Source organism: Mauremys mutica, chromosome 26 (assembly GCF_020497125.1).
Source record: "Mauremys mutica isolate MM-2020 ecotype Southern chromosome 26, ASM2049712v1, whole genome shotgun sequence".
NCBI lineage: Eukaryota > Metazoa > Chordata > Testudines > Geoemydidae > Mauremys > Mauremys mutica.
Genome location: NC_059097.1, coordinates 12994625 through 13010664, shown reverse-complemented (window position 1 = coordinate 13010664; position 16040 = coordinate 12994625). Strand labels below are relative to the sequence as shown.

The window sequence follows — 16040 nt, the reverse complement described above, 5'->3', positions numbered from 1 at the left end:
TGGAGAGACAGAAAAACACCTAACAGCTGAATTCTGCAAAACCCTTCCCCATAGGGGAGAGAGGAGGGGAATGATTCTGCCTCCACCTCCCATCAGGGAGGGAGCTGCTGCCAGGTGACAGTGAGGACGGGTAGGAAGCCATGAGCGACAGCTGCCCATAGGGTACAAGGCACAATTCCAAGCACTCACAAGGCTTTTCTAGGGAGTCCCAGCTCTTGCTTTCAGGCACTGTCAGTTCCTGAATTGGTTTAACGATGCCTCACCTGCGCAGGCGCCTCTCGGGAGCTCTCCTTCCTCAGAGCCCTGGCGGTCCGGGACCCACGGCTCCTCCCCTCGTTCCAGCTGGGAGATCACGTCAGGTTTGGAAACGGGACACCCTGCTCAGGGGAAAGAAAACAAGGGGGAGGACAGCAATTCATGGGACATTTGTCACAAAGAAGGTTGGATGCCTTTTACCGCAGCCCATTTTTAAGCAGTAAAATCCCGAGGGCGGCTCCCCAGGTGGCTCAGAGGTGCAGGACACTCTGCTTAGGAGGGATTTGACGATCCGCATCTCTGCGGGGAACACACACAGCCGGACGCTCCGAGCTGCTAAAACACAGGTCCCAGAAAGTAAAGACTCCAGCCAGAAAAGAAGTCACTTGGGACCTGCTTCTTCATCAGAGAGAGAAAGCCAGAGAGTTGTACAAGAGCAGGATCGGCGAGCATGGGGCTCAGGGCAACTAAGGAACAGGAGGGACCGGGGGTGTGACTAAATAGTCGTATCTCAGGGCTTGTCTACACTTGAGTCACTGCGGCTGCACTTCAGCGTAGCCACTCGCTACAGCAATGTGAAGGGTTCTCCTGTCGGCTCGGTGGACAGAAGCCTTATTTCCTGTTTAAACATTAACTATTCTAACAACTGGGAAAGCCACATGTTTCTTCGCATTCTCCTGACATTTTCTGGGTTTTATGGGCATTCAGTGAAGGGCGACTGGTCCAAATATCGAGTTATTTGATCAAGGGATTCCTGAGATACAGCCTTGCCAGCAGAGGCGGCTTTTTACATAAGAACGGCCAGACTGGGTCAGACCAATGGTCCATCTAGCCCAGTATCCTGTCTTCTGACAGTGGCCAGTGCCAGGTGCCCCAGAGGGAATGAACAGAACAGGGAATCATCAAGTGACCCATCCCCTGTCACCATTCCCAGCTGCTGGCAAACAGAGGCCAGGGCCACCATCCCTGCCCATCCTGGCTAGTAGCCATTGATGGACCTGTCCTCCATGAACTTATCTAGTGCTTTTTTGAACTCTGTTAGCGTCTTGGCCTTCACAACATCCTCTGGCGAGGAGTTCCACAGGTTAACTGTGCGTTGTGTGAAGAAATACTTCCTTTTGTTTGTTTTAAACCTGCTGCCTGTTCATTTCATTTGGTGACCCCTAGTTCTTGTGTTATAAGTAGTAAACAACACTTCCTTATTTACTTTCTCCACAACAGTCATGATTTTACAGACCTCTATCATATCCCCCTTAGTCGTCTCTTTTCCAAGCTGAAAAGTCCCAGTCTTATTAATCTCTCCTCATACGGCAGCCGTTCCATACCCCTAATCATTTTTGTTGCCCTTTTCTGAACCTTTTCCAATTCCAATACATCTTTTCTGAGATGGAGCGACCACATCTGCTCGCAGTATTCAAGATGTGGGTGCACCACGGATTTATATAGAAGCAATATGTTATTTTCTGCCTTATTATCAATCCCTTTCTTAATGATTCCCAACATCCTGTTCACCTTTTTGACGGCTGCTACACATTGAATGGATGTTTTCAGAGAACTAGCCACAGTGACTCCAAGATCTTTTTCTTGAGTGGTAACAGCTAATTTAGACCCCATCATTTTATATGTAGAGTTGGGATGATGGTTTCCAATGTGCATTACTTTGCATTTATCAACATTAAATTTAATCTGCCATTTTGTTGCCCAATCATCAAGTTTTGTATAGTTTCAACCAGTTTGCCCGGTACCGAAGTCGGGTTTACAGGCCTGTAACTGCCGGGATCACCTCTGGAGCCCTTTTTAAAAACTGGCATCACATTAGCTACCTTCCAGTCATCATGATTTAAATGATAAGTTACAAACTACAGTTAGTAAGTCCTGCAATTTCACATTTGAGTTCCTTCAGAACTCTTCGGTGAATCCCATCTGGTCCCGGAGGCTTATTACTGCTTAATTTATCAATTTGTTCCAAAACCTCCTCTAACGACACCTCAATCTGAGGCACTTCCTCAGATCTGTCACCTAAACAGAAGGGCTCAGGTTTGGGAATCTCCCTCACATCCTCAGCCATGAAAACCGATGCAAAGAATTCATTTAGTTTCTCCGCAATGGCCTATTCGTCCTTGAGTGCTCCTGTAGCATCTCGATCGTCCAGTGGCCCCACTGGTTGTTTAGCAGCTTCCCGCTTCGGATGTACTTTTAAAAAAATTGCTATTAGTTTTTGAGTCTTTGGCTAGCTGTTCTTCAAATTCTTTTTTGTCCTTCCTAATTATATTTTTACACTTCATTTGCCAGAGTTTATGCTCCTTTCTAGTTTCCTCACTAGGATTTAACTTCCACTTTTTAAAGGATGCCTTTTTGCCTCTCTCTGCTTCTTTTACTTTGTTGTTTAGCCACGGTGGCACTTTTTTGTTTCTCTTACTGTGTTTTATAATTTGGGGGATACATTTAAGGTGAGCCTCTATGATGGTGTCTTTAAAAAAGTTTCCATGCAGCTTTCAGGGATTTCACTTTTGGTGCTCTACCTTTTAATGTCTGTTTCACTAACCTCCTCGTTTTTGTGTAGTTCCCCTGTCTGAAATTAAATGCTACAGTGTTGGGTTGCTGTGGTGTTTTCCCTGCCACAGGGATGTTAAATTTAATTATATTGTGGTCACTGTTACCAATCAGTCCAGCTACATTCACCTCTTGGACCAGATCCTGTGCTCCACTTAGGACTAAATGAAGAATCGCCTCTCCGTTCCAGGACCAGCTGCTCCAAGAAGCCGGCATTTAAGGTGTCAAGAAACTTTATCTCTGCATCCCGTCCTGAGGTGATACGTACTCAGTCAATATGGGGATACTTGAAATCCCCCATTATTAGAGTTTTAATAGCCTGTCTAATGTCCCTGACCATTTCACCGTCACTATCACCATCCTGGCCAGGTGGTCGGTAATAGATCCCTACTGCTAGATTCTTATTTGAGCATGGGATTACTATCCATAGAGACTCTATGGTACTGTTTGGTTCATTTAAGATTTTTACTTCATTTGATCCTACGCTTTCTTTCACATACAGTGCCACTCCCCCACCAGCACGACCTGTTCTGTCCTTCCGATATACTTTGTACCCTGGTATTACTGTGTCCCATGGATTATCCTCACTCCCCCAAGTTTCTGTGATGCCCGTTATATCAATCTCCTCATTTAATACAAGGCACTCTAGTTCACCCATCTTATTATGTAGACTTCTAGCTTTGGTTTATAAGCACTTTAAAAACCTGTCACTTTTTAGCTGTCTGCCATCACACGATGGAATTGAATGGGACTTTTTTTCATTTGATTGTTTGTCAACAGGTCCGACCCATATTTTAGCATCTTCCGTCCTCTTACAAACCTGTCTCGTTCTTATAACGTTTCCTTGCACACAGCTCTGGCTATGGCTCTCCTTGTCCCCTGACTTATCTCAGTCACTCGGTTAGTTCATCGTACCCACTACTTCTGCGGGCGGCCAGAAGTGACCAAGTCTGTGGAACTTGGAATTTCAGAGCGGCACAAGCCAAACTGGTGAGTCGATGACACTGAAATGCACATGTGCTGCCAGACGAAATCCCTTCTAACGGCTAGAGGGTTTCCTGCAATTCGCTGCCACTGTAAAAGGTCGACCCAAGGGAATGTGCTGTGGCCATTCAACCTGAGCTTGAATTTGAGATTGAGCCTTATCATCTCAGACAATATGTGTTGGGCCTTTTTCTTGCATTCTGCAGACGTGCTTCTTGGATGTTCTGCCCTCTGATGCTAAAATGTTTGGGTCTAGAGTAGTATTTTAAAATCCAGATGCAGACTCTTGCCTGGTCTGTACTTAAAAGTTTTGCCAGCATAGCCCTGTCAGGTAGGGGTGTGAAAAAAACCACCCCAGCGATGCCCACAAAAGCTCCAGGGTAGGCACAGTTATTGTGGCAAAGACAAAAAAGAACCTATGATGGGGCGGATCAGCCCTGCACATGTGGACAAGGGGGATCCGGTGGACATAGTGTACTTAGATTTCCAGAAAGCCTTTGACAAGGTCCCTCACCAAAGGCTCTTACGTAAATTAAGCTGTCATGGGATAAAAGGAAAGGTCCTTTCATGGATTGAGAACTGGTTAAAGGACAGGGAACAAAGGGTAGGAATTAATGGTAAATTCTCAGAATGGAGAGGGGTAACTAGTGGTGTTCCCCAAGGGTCAGTCCTAGGACCAATCCTATTCAATTTATTCATAAATGATCTGGAGAAAGGGGTAAACAGTGAGGTGGCAAAGTTTGCAGATGATACTAAACTGCTCAAGATAGTTAAGACCAAAGCAGATTGTGAAGAACTTCAAAAAGATCTCACAAAACTAAGTGATTGGGCAACAAAATGGCAAATGAAATTTAATGTGGATAAATGTAAAGTAATGCACATTGGAAAAAATAACCCCAACTATACATACAACATGATGGGGGCTAATTTAGCTACAGCGAGTCAGGAAAAAGATCTTGGAGTCATCGTGGATAGTTCTCTGAAGATGTCCACGCAGTGTGCAGAGGCGGTCAAAAAAGCAAACAGGATGTTAGGAATCAGTAAAAAGGGGATAGAGAATAAGGCTGAGAATATATTATTGCCCTTATATAAATCCATGGTACGCCCACATCTCGAATACTGTGTACAGATGTGGTCTCCTCACCTCAAAAAAGATATTCTAGCACTAGAAAAGGTTCAGAAAAGGGCAACTAAAATGATTAGGGGTTTAGAGAGGGTCCCATACGAGGAAAGATTAAAGAGGCTAGGACTCTTCAGTTTGGAAAAGAGAAGACTAAGGGGGGACATGATAGAGGTCTATAAAATCATGAGTGATGTTGAGAAAGTGGATAAGGAAAAGTTATTTACTTATTCCCATAATACAAGAACTAGGGGTCACCAAATGAAATTAATAGGCAGCAGGTTTAAAACAAATAAAAGGAAGTTCTTCTTCACGCAGCGCACAGTCAACTTGTGGAACTCCTTACCTGAGGAGGTTGTGAAGGCTAGGACTATAACAATGTTTAAAAGGGGACTGGATAAATTCATGGTGGCTAAGTCCATAAATGGCTATTAGCCGGGATGGGTAAGAATGGTGTCCCTAGCCTCTGTTCGTCAGAGGATGGAGATGGATGGCAGGAGAGAGATCACTTGATCATTGCCTGTTAGGTTCACTCCCTCAGGGGCACCTGGCATTGGCCACTGTCGGTAGACAGATACTGGGCTAGATGGACCTTTGGTCTGACCCGGTACGGCCTTTCTTATGTTCTTATGTACGGGGTGGGGTGGGGGGTTAATCCTTCCCTCCTAGAAGATGAAGCCCCACCCCCGAGGCCTGCTGCTACCAGAACCCCAGGGAGTGTCGGATGATGAGGAACCTGGAGACCCCTGTACCATATGGACGGCTGCTGCCAGACGGCCGGTAGGAAGTGACCCAGGGAGGGTGAGCGACTGGTACCTCCCACCCTTACGAGGTCAGCGTGTTTTGGTAGGATTCCCCGCTGACCCCGTGGCGGATCGCACCACCGCTGTCCGGACCCTGGGTTGGGGCCCGGTGGAGTTGGGTGGGACCAGGCACCAGCCACTAGGCCCCCGTTTTGCCTCCAAAGGTGGCTGTATTGACTCTTGCCATTAGGCCGCACGGCCCAAGGGGCACATTGAATGGACTCCGGCCGCTAGCCTGCATTACCCCACTCAGGAAGAGGCGACAGACGGACCCTGGCCATTGGGCCACACTGGGCTGACTAAACTGGGGGCGGGGGGGGGGTTAGAAAACTGACGTAGGTGAAGAGAGGCAGGGTTACCTCCCCCCCCGACTCAAGGGGTCAATGAGGTATGAAGCCCTCCACAGAGCCATTAAAAAAACAAACCAAGGTAATTAAACACCCACATGTGCCATTCATGCAGAGTTCAAGGGAAGAGGCAGATTCTTCATTTTAGGAAGTCTCATGTCAAGGCTGGATGCCTTGGCTGGAGAGGATTTAGTCCAGCACAAGGCGTTCAGCTCAGCGCAGCAGTAACTGGATGAAATCCTATTGCCTGAGTTATACAGGAGATCAGCCTCGGTGACCTAATCGTCCCTTCTGGCCTTACAAATCTCTGACTCTATAACAGAGACGAGGAAGGACGAAGAACGTCCCATTGTGTGTGTTGTGTTGCACAGACGGGAATCCCAGCATTTATCGGCACACCCTCCAGCCGTGTGCCCTGGCCCAGCTGGAGCTGCAAGGGGACGCTGGATGCATTACTTGGCACAGCTGCGACTGTGATATAAAGAGAGGTGTGACTGGAACTTGGCAGACCAAGTATCCCTCATTTCTGTGCTGAGTGTTGTAGGTTGTGTCCGTGAAGGAGCACCGGGGGGGGGGGGGGGGCTCTTGTCCCAGAGATTGGCAGCGGCCCGGGGGCCGTACATGCTAGTTGTCTCCGGCGCTCAATGAGGGGTAAACGAAGTGAGTGGCTCAAAAGGACTCCTCGGGGGTGAGATCCCTGAGCCGGTTTGTGCAGAGCAGGCTCAGTGTTTGAGGCCGGCCAGGGGTGGGCAGCTTCTGTTCATGACGCTGGACCTAATCCAAGTTTTGCCTCAGCACAGAGAAGGCGTTAGACTGTGTGCTGGACTGTGTGTATGCTCTGCTCCCAGAGTGCTGGGGTGTGTGTCACTGGCATGTCGGGGTGATGCTCAGACAGGGCAGAGGAGAGGCTCCATTGTGGGGGTAGCGTGAACCTTAATTCTGCATTTCCCCTTCTGAGAACCGAGGGGACGGGAATCCTTACCCAGCGAGGTCACGTTCTCGTAGTTCTCCTGCATGACATCCCTGTAGAGGGCTCTCTGAGTGGGGTCCAGCAGAGCCCCCTCACCCCTGGTGAAATACACAGCCACCTCCTCGAAGGTCACCGGCCCCTGAAAGAGCAAGCGATCAACACTCAGTACCTGCTGCCCCACTCACAGCCCCACACTCATGGGGCAGAGGAGCCAATCAAATGGGAGCTCTGGGTGGCTCACAGGCAGAGCCCCACCCCCACCCCGCTCAGAGCATCCAGGAAACGCCAGGGGGAGGGGACGAAGCGAGAGCCCCTCCTCTCTCCCAGCAGATCCATCAACCCCCTACTAGCCACAGACGGACACAGGAGATGGAGCCCCCAGCAGGGCGCAGGGAGAGCTCCCTGGTAGGAAGCCCAACACCCTCCTCATTGTGAGGGGCTGGATATGGGGGGAGGGGGCACCTCTCCCAAGTCTGACGGGTGGGTGCCCCCTTCATATCTCACAGCAGCTGCTGGTTAGTCGGGGCAGGCTCCAGCCCTGGGAGTCTGGTCAGTTTTCCAGCCCCATCAAGGTGGGTTGTTTCCTGTACCACAGATTAGGGTATTTCCACCTCCAGACCCCATGGGTCTGTTCCTAGACTCTAGGCCACTTATTAAACTAGTCCTGGCAGGTTTGCCAGACACCGTCCTCCTCCCTTTCTCCACCCTGTGAGTTTCCTGCCCCGCTCCAACCACCAAACCAGACTGCACAAACCTTCCCACCTCCAGTGTGTTTGCTGCCCCTCTCCCACCTGTAGAAACCCACCAGCCACCCCGGTTAATCCCTACCTGAACTGGCTCCTCTGCAGCCATTTCTCTCCCCTGTCCCAAGGGAGGACGAGATGAGCCGGAGCGAGACATGGACGTCATCCTGCAGCCTGGCAGGGCGAGAAGGGCAGTGGTGGGGGTTACAGAACAGACTTTAGTTCATTTCACAACACGATTCCCCCAGGCCCTTTCCCTGCAGACAGACACCCCAGATTCTGCCGTGCTGGGAACATGCCCCATCGCTTTATTGCCGTGTAGACCCGGCCTCTCCTGCAGGCTATGCTCACAGACACATTTTTAAGTAACAAATATCAGGGGGTAGCCATGTTAGTCTGTATCCACAAAAACAATGAGGAGACCGGTGGCACCTTAGAGATGCTTTCGTGGGCTAGAACCCGCTTCATCAGATGCACGGAGTGGACAATACAGCAGGCGGGTATAAATACACAGCTCGTGAAAAGATGGGAGTTGCCTCATTAAGTGGCGGGTCAGTGCTAACGAGCCAATTCAATTAGGGTGGATGCGGCCTATTTCCAACAGCAGCCGTGTGCCAGCAATACCCCTCTGCCATGTACATTGGCCAAACCGGACAGTCCTTACGCAAAAGAATAAATGGACACAAATCTGACGTCAAGAATTGTAACATTCAAAAAGCAGTGGGAGAGCACTTCAACCTCCCAGGACACTCAATAACAGACTGAAAAGTGGCCATTCTTCAACCAAAAAACTTCAAAACCAGACTCCACCGAGAAACTGCAGAACTGGAATTAATTTGCAAACTGGACACCATCGAATTAGGCCTGAACAAAGACTGGGAGTGGCTGGGTCACGGCAAAAAATAATTTCCCCTCTGTTGATACTCGGACCTTCTTGTCAGCTGTTAGGAATGGGCCACATCCACCCTGACTGAATTGTCTTACCAAGTGGGGGGTCAGCGCTAACGAGGCCAACTCCCCTCTTTTCAGGGGCTGTGTGTTTATACCTCCCTACTGTATTTCCCACTCCATGCACCTCATGAAGCGGGTTCTAGCCCATGAAAGCTTCTGCCCAAATAAATTTTTTAGTCTCTAAGGTGCCACCGGACTCCTCGTTGTCCCAGTAACGAAGCCTCTGCTAGAAAAGAGCCGAACCAAAGCAATGACTTGGGGAGATTCCCACTGACACTGATCCCAGGGCAGCCACACCCCGGCAGGAGGGATACGGAATCAGGAACTGACTTTTCCTCTCTTATAAGAACATAAGAACGGCCGTACCGGGTCAGACCAAAGGTCCATCCAGCCCAGTATCTGTCTACCGACAGTGGCCAATGCCAGGTGCCCCAGAGGGAGTGAACAGAGCAGGGAATGATCAAGTGATCTCTCTCCTGCCATCCATCTCCACCCTCTGACAGACAGAGGCTAGGGACACCATCCTTACCCACCCTGGCTAATAGCCATTTATGGACTTAACCTCCATGAATTTATCTAGTTCTCTTTTAAACGCTGTTATAGTCCTAGCCCTCACAACCTCCTCAGGTAAGGAGTTCCACAAGTTGACTGTGCGCTGCGTGAAGAAGAACTTCCTTTTATTTCTTTTAAACCTGCTGCCTATTAATTTCATTTGGTGACCCCTAGTTCTCGTATTATGGGAATAAGTAAATAACTTTTCCTTATCCACTTTCTCCACATCACTCATGATTTTATATACCTCTATCATATCCCCCCTTAGTCTCCTCTTTTCCAAGCTGAAGAGTCCTAGCCTCTTTAATCTTTCCTCGTATGGGACCCTCTCCAAACCCCTAATCATTTTAGTTGCCCTTTTCTGAACCTTTTCTAGTGCTAGAATATCTTTTTTGAGGTGAGGAGACCACATCTGTACACAGTATTCGAGATGTGGGCGTACCATGGATTTATATAAGGGCAATAATATATTCTCCGTCTTATTCTCTATCCTCGCATCCTCATCTTGTTCACAGGAAAGTGACACTGCCCAGGGGTGCTGTGTTACACGTGTCTGGGCAGATCAGAGTCCTGGAAATCTCTCTCCCCACTTTCCTTTTCAGTCTCTCTTTCCTGTGTCCCGTCTCCCTGCCCCTCGGGCTGGAAAAGTCCCATTCCCGGATTGTTTGCTCTCCCATGGCTGGATTTGCTCCTGGCAATTGGTAATGGGAGGGGCTGTTTGTGCAGCGTCTCTTTCACGCCAGTCCCCGGTGTAGTAGAAAAGAGAACGTCTGAGACAGGAGGCCTAAGGCCCCGCTGCTATAAAGCAAAGTTAGCGAAGACTCAGGCCCTGTTACAAAACAGACGCCAACTTGCAAGTTCACCGTGTGGTCCATGAACTTGGTAAGAACCGGGCTGGCGCTGCACAAACACAAGCACTCCCAGGCACTGAGAAGTCACGTAAACACCTCGCAGAGGAGTAGTGCCAGAGCACCCCGATACACACTCCCCAGAGATGATACAGGGACACCGACCCCTCCGAAGGGTCAGGGCAGGAGGGCAGGGTGATGGACAGAGATGTTTTGATCTAACCACCAAGCACAAGGTGAAGGGTGGTAACACACAACTTGTTGGTATCCGGGTAGAAGAGAGGGGTCACAGAGGGGGTGGAAAGTCCCCCCAACTCTCTGGTAACGGGCGTCCATGTGTTAGTGTCCCCGCGCAGTCTGCCAGGCATTAGGACTGTGCAGCGTTAACAATAAACCAGGCCAAGCACCTCCACTACTCAACCCAAGTCCGTGGTCCTTAGGGGCGGTTCGATCCAGGCTTGTGGTGCCGGCTCCCTGGCCAGCGCTGGTGCAGCGCGCCGAGGAAACACACACAGCCAAGCACCGACAACAGAGGGGGACAGAGAGTTTGAGCAGCCGTCCCTGCTTTAGCCACAACCAGAGCTCGGTGGGGAGAGCACCTAATGAACCCACCTCCCCACAGGGACAGGTGTTGAGCTCCTTCGCCCCCATGTTAATCTGGAGTCACTCCTGGTCTTTCCTTGCAGTGACTCCGAATTAACTCTGGTCTCAACGACACCAGAAGCACAGTTCAGAAGGAGGAGGCCAGAATCCTCTTCAGCAGATCACTGGGTGGGGCTCCTAACCCCCTTCCCACCTCCCTCAGCCCCAGATCTGGGACAAGGACTCAGGGCGAGAATTTTCCCTACAGAACCAGAAGTCCCTGCAGTTTTCCAGAGGGGAGAGAGGCAAAAATCGGTGGTGGTTTCACCTCATAGAGATAGAAAGAGATAGAAAGTTTTCACCCGCCTCTGCTGGCCAGTCACACAGGCAAAGGGAGCCCTGGGGGGTGCATGTTTAACAGGGGAAGGGAAGGAACGGAGGGGCCAACATAGATAAGAAATGTCCATGGCCTGTCACTAGCAAATAATGGCCACCATGGATCCACCCCAGAGGTGGCTGCATCTTAGCAATGTAGGAAGCAACCCTTCAGGGAGACCCTTTGTCATGGGGCTTGGGAAACTTCTGAGCTGCACTCAGAGAGACCTCCTCATCCTGTGTCGGCTGGAGAAAAGAAAAGGGTCCAGCCAACTCTCCTGCTACCAGCCGGGACCCACTGATCCCCCAAGCAGGGGGAGGCCTCTGGCTTTGATGTGTATTAAAGATGTGGCTGGTCTCTTTCATGGGCAAACCTTTTAAGAAAGATAAAGGAGGGAAGAAATGATTCTCAAAGGAGAGGGGGAAAGATGATAATTGGGCAATTTAATCCCCTGCAACCTCCAGGACAGAGAACGACTCAGGGGAACAGTTCCTCTCCAAGGAAGGGGAGGTTGCTGGGATTTAGGAACTTGGGGAACAGCCCCAAACCCGAGAGGATTTTTAACTGACGTTTGATGATGACACAGAAAGAGGCAAAACCTGAGATTTGAGATCAATGTTCAGAAATGAAAGAGAAAAGGGCAGAAATGTGAGGGATTTTTGGATCCATTTTTGCAAATTATAGAGAGGAAAGCGGAAAATCAGAGGGATTTTATATCAGTTGTTGATAGGAGGTAAAATCTGACGGTGTTTCCCATCAATATTTGATAAATGAACAGAGAGAAAAGAGGCGACATTTGCAAAAAAAATTATATTCACGCTCAAGAATTTGAGAACAAGGCTAAATCGGAGATTTTGTTATTATTTTATCATTAGAGGGACGGAAAATCCTCAGGGTCTATTAAATCAGTAATAGACAACTAGAGAGAAAGTGAGGCCAAAATTTAGGATATTTTATATCAATCTTTGAGAGTTGTGGGGGAAACGGGTCCCAAACTCCCCCATTTGATCCCATGAGAGAAAAACACCAAAATCGGAGGGGATTTTATGCTGCTATTAAATAACTAGAGGGAAAAGGGGACAGTTTGACTGGATTTTATGTGACTGTCCAACACAGAAACGGAAAGCGACGGTTCCCCCCAGCGCCACCATTCACACGGGCCGCAGGGAGCCCTTGGGGGGGCCAGTTTTAAGGGGGCCGGGGAGGAGGAGCTGGAAGGTCCCTGGATGAGGGAAGGGGCAGCGGGGGGGGATGGGCAGAGGCTGGGGGCGGCTGTTGGCCGTTCGGGGGATTGTGTAACGGGGTCTGGGCCGTCCCCATGGGGGACACGTGCTCCCCCCTTCCCCGCCCTGGCAGAGACCGGCCCCCCATCCCCACCCCAGAGGCAGCCGGGTCTCAGGGCTCCCCCCAAACAGCCCCCACTGACCCCGACCCCTTTGGGGGGACGACTCAGGGCGACAATTCCCCCCCCCAGGGCCCAGGGCAAATCGCTGCAGATACAATGGGTGGGGACCCCCCCCGTGGGAGGGGGTGTAAAGGGACATTGGGGGGTTATGGGGAGAACAGGGGGGATGCGGGGGGGAGCTCATGGGGGGAGGGGAAATGGGGGGGGGTCGCCCCGGGTTTTACACCCACGTGTGACACGGAAGAACTGGAGAGAATCTGTAGGGGGGGGAGTGGCACAAACAGGGACCGGATCCAATTACCCCCCCGCAACTCCGGCTTCTCCCCCCCGGGGATTTCCTGCTGCCCAGAGACAGTTCAGCCCCCCCGGGCCCAGTCTCTGCTCCGCTCCCAGATCTACTCACCGGCCTTTGTTCTCCCCGGCTCCTGCCTCCTTCCTCCCGGCCCCTTCCTGTGCCCTGCGCACACCAGCCCGGGCGGCAGCGCTGCCTGCGCCCGGACGCCTGGGTCCCCAGCGCCCCCCTCCCCGGGCCAGGGAGAGAACCCAGGCGTCCTGGCTCCCACTCCCGCGCTGCTCCAACCCACCAGCCCCCACTCCCCTCCCAGAGCTGGGGAGAGAACCCAGGAGTCCTGGCTCCCAGCCCCACCTGCTCTAACCGACCAGCCCCCACTCCCCTCCCAGAGCCGGGGAGAGAACCCAGGAGTCCTGGCTCCCAGCCCCACCTGCTCTAACCCACCAGCCCCCACTCCCCTCCCAGAGCTGGGGAGAGAACCCAGGAGTCCTGGCTCCCGCCCCGCCCCAGCTGTAACCCACCAGCCCCCACTCCCCTCCCAGAGCCGGGAGAGAACCCAGGAGTCCTGGCTCCCAGCCCCCCCCTCCTCCAACCCACACTCCCCTCCCAGAGCCGGGGAGAGAACTCAGGCGTCCTGGCTCCCAGCCCCCCCCTCTAACCACTAGACCCCACTCCCCTCCCAGAGCTCCAGGCAACCCCCTTCTAGCTGCTAACCAGTAGCTGCTGGTCAGAAGCGGGGGAAGGACTGGGGAAGCCCTGTGCTGGGAGCTAGGATGCCTGGGTTCGCTCGCCCAGAGGCAGCCTCTTGCCCAAGCAGCTCGGGAAGGGCTGAGTCTTGGCTCCGGGGGCAGTCCCGCAGGGCGAGGTGGTGCCAGGTGCCAGGTGCCAGGAAGGATGCCCTGGCCCCCCTCCTCACCGCCCGCCCGGCTCAGGATGCCTGGCTTCTGTCCCCGATCCAGCTGGAGGCCAGCGTGTGCTTGCGGGGTCCAGTGGCAGGGAGTTCCCCAGGCTCGCGGCACCACAGGTCCAGACGGGACCCTCCCACCTTGGGGCGTGGGCAGAGAAACCCTCCTGCCCCACCCGAGTGGTGGCCGGCCGCACTCAGAGTTGGGAGCCCAGCACCAGCTGACTGGTGAGGAGCGTCTCTGGGAGCAGCCCCCGCTCGGGGAACCCCAGACACCCCCAGGACCCAGCCCCCCCCCAGCCAGGAACCCCCCGACACCTCCCTGGCCAGAGACCCCCACTGCCTGCAGGGACACACCACCCAGGGCCTTCCCCGAGACTCCCTCCAGACATGAGCCCCCCAGGCCCACCACTAGGACCCTCCCCATGGCCAGAGCCCCCCCAGGTCAGTGTGCCCAGAGCCCCTCCCCCCCCACACCCCTCCATTACCAGCTGCACCAAGAGCCAAAGGGACCCCCCCACACACAGCACCCTGATCTCCCTCCGGTCCCTTCCCGGCCCCCACCCACCCGACACTCTGGTTCCCCCAGTCTCCACCCTCCCCTTCTCCAAATCCCTGATCTTCCCCCCCCCCCCCCACCCCTCTTCCTGATCTCTTGCTTCAGCCAACCCCCCACCCCTAATATCTCCCCACCCCCACTCTATCCCCCGCCCCACAAGGTCCCCCCAATCCCTTACTACCCCGCCCCCCCACTGCCCCCTTGACTTCCCCCATCTTTCTGCTTTCCTCAGCCCCCCTAAAGCCCCAGATCTCTTGTGCCCCTGACCCCCCTCCAGCCGAGTGCCCCCAGCCCCCCAGCTGCTCGGGGGATGGTGAGGAAGACGCGGATGCAGCTGCCGGGGGGCTGGGGGGAGCCCCGGGCCCACTCCCGCTGTCTGGGCCCTTGGGCGAGCGAAGGGGCGGCCACCCTGCAGCGGGGGCTCCTGCCGGCCCCGCTCTGCCAGCCGGGCGTGAACAGGGGCCGGCTGGGCAGGGATGGCGCCCAGCACCTGTGGGGGCCTGACCGGCCCCTCGGCCCCTTGTGTAGCGGGCTGGCCGGGGTCCTGGGTGCTGTCTGGGGGAGCCAGGGCCAGACCTAGAGCGGGGCAGGTTGGGGGGTGGGGGGCCCTGGACTGGGCCAGATGGGGGTTGGGGCCAGGGCAGAATGGGGGGCAGGGAAGGGGCCCTAGACCGGGGCAGATTGGGGGGTGGGCCGCAGCCAGGGTTCTCGCTAGGTCCATTGTAGCATGTTTGGGGGCAGAGACTCCGGATGCCCCCGCTTGGTCCCCGTGGGGCATCTAAGATCTCCCTGTATCCACACACACACCCCCGCGCCCCACTCCCAGCAGGTCCACACCCACAGCCGGGTGCCGTCGTCGGCCCCTGAGATCTCCGTGGGGCACCAGCACCGGATGGGGGACGCGTCCCCTACATCCTGTGGAGGCGAGAACGTCCCTTTTACCTGAGGCTGGTGACTTGGGGGGGGTGTCTGTGCTAGAACTGGGGGGCCCTTTCAGAGCCCCCCGCTGGGATCCTGCCTTTCGGGGGGGAAGAGGTGGGGGTCCCCTTCCCTCTACCCCCGCCAGCCCTCCCCGTCTCCCCAGCCTGACACAGATCGGGGGAGGGCAGCTTTGCACCGGGGTGAGTGGGGGGGGCCCATGGGGGCAGAATCCGGGGGGCAGGCAGGGGATGCTGGCGAGCAGTGGGTGTGTGGGGGGAGCCCCGCTGGGATATCAGGGGCAGGGGGCGCCCAGAGGATTCAGGGGGCCCGGGGCAAAGCAATTTCGGAGGCCCCCTTCCATAAGAAAAAGTTGCAATATTATAGACTAGTGTATTCTCGTGCGGCAAATTGCCCCACTTGCCCCCCCCCCCCCGGCAGCCCTGATCAGGGGGTGCCGGGGGGGGGGCAGCGTGGGAGGGGCACAGAGCCCCCCCTAACCTCAGCAGGGAGCAGCGGGTCCCCCCCAGGGAAGGCAGCGGCTGCAGCCAAGGCTCCTGGGCAGGGCTGGGGGGAGGACTGGGGGGGCTGTTTCCCCCCCAGGTCCCAGCCGGCGCTGCAGCCCGGGCCGGGTTTGCAGGAGGCGCAGGAAGGGGCTGGATGGAGCAGCCGGGGGCGGAGGCAGGAAAATCCCGCAGCAGCTCCGGGCGGGGCGATACCAGACGCTGCTCCCCCCCCATGGGGTCCGTGCTGGGGGGGGGGGGAAGCCCGGCATTAACCCCTCCCTGCCCGGCCCGCCCCAGCTGGGACCAGCCCCGGGCCGCAGGTAACGGACAGAGACCGTGGGAACCGCCCCCCTTTGCCTGTCGGGGGGGGGG

At 54.1% G+C, this 16040-nt stretch overlaps 1 pseudogene; it reads right to left on the bottom strand.

The window, feature by feature from the left end:
* Positions 1-7096, bottom strand: part of LOC123356694 — a 125830-nt pseudogene extending 118734 nt beyond the window's left edge.
* Between the last annotated feature and the right edge of the window lie 8944 nt (positions 7097-16040).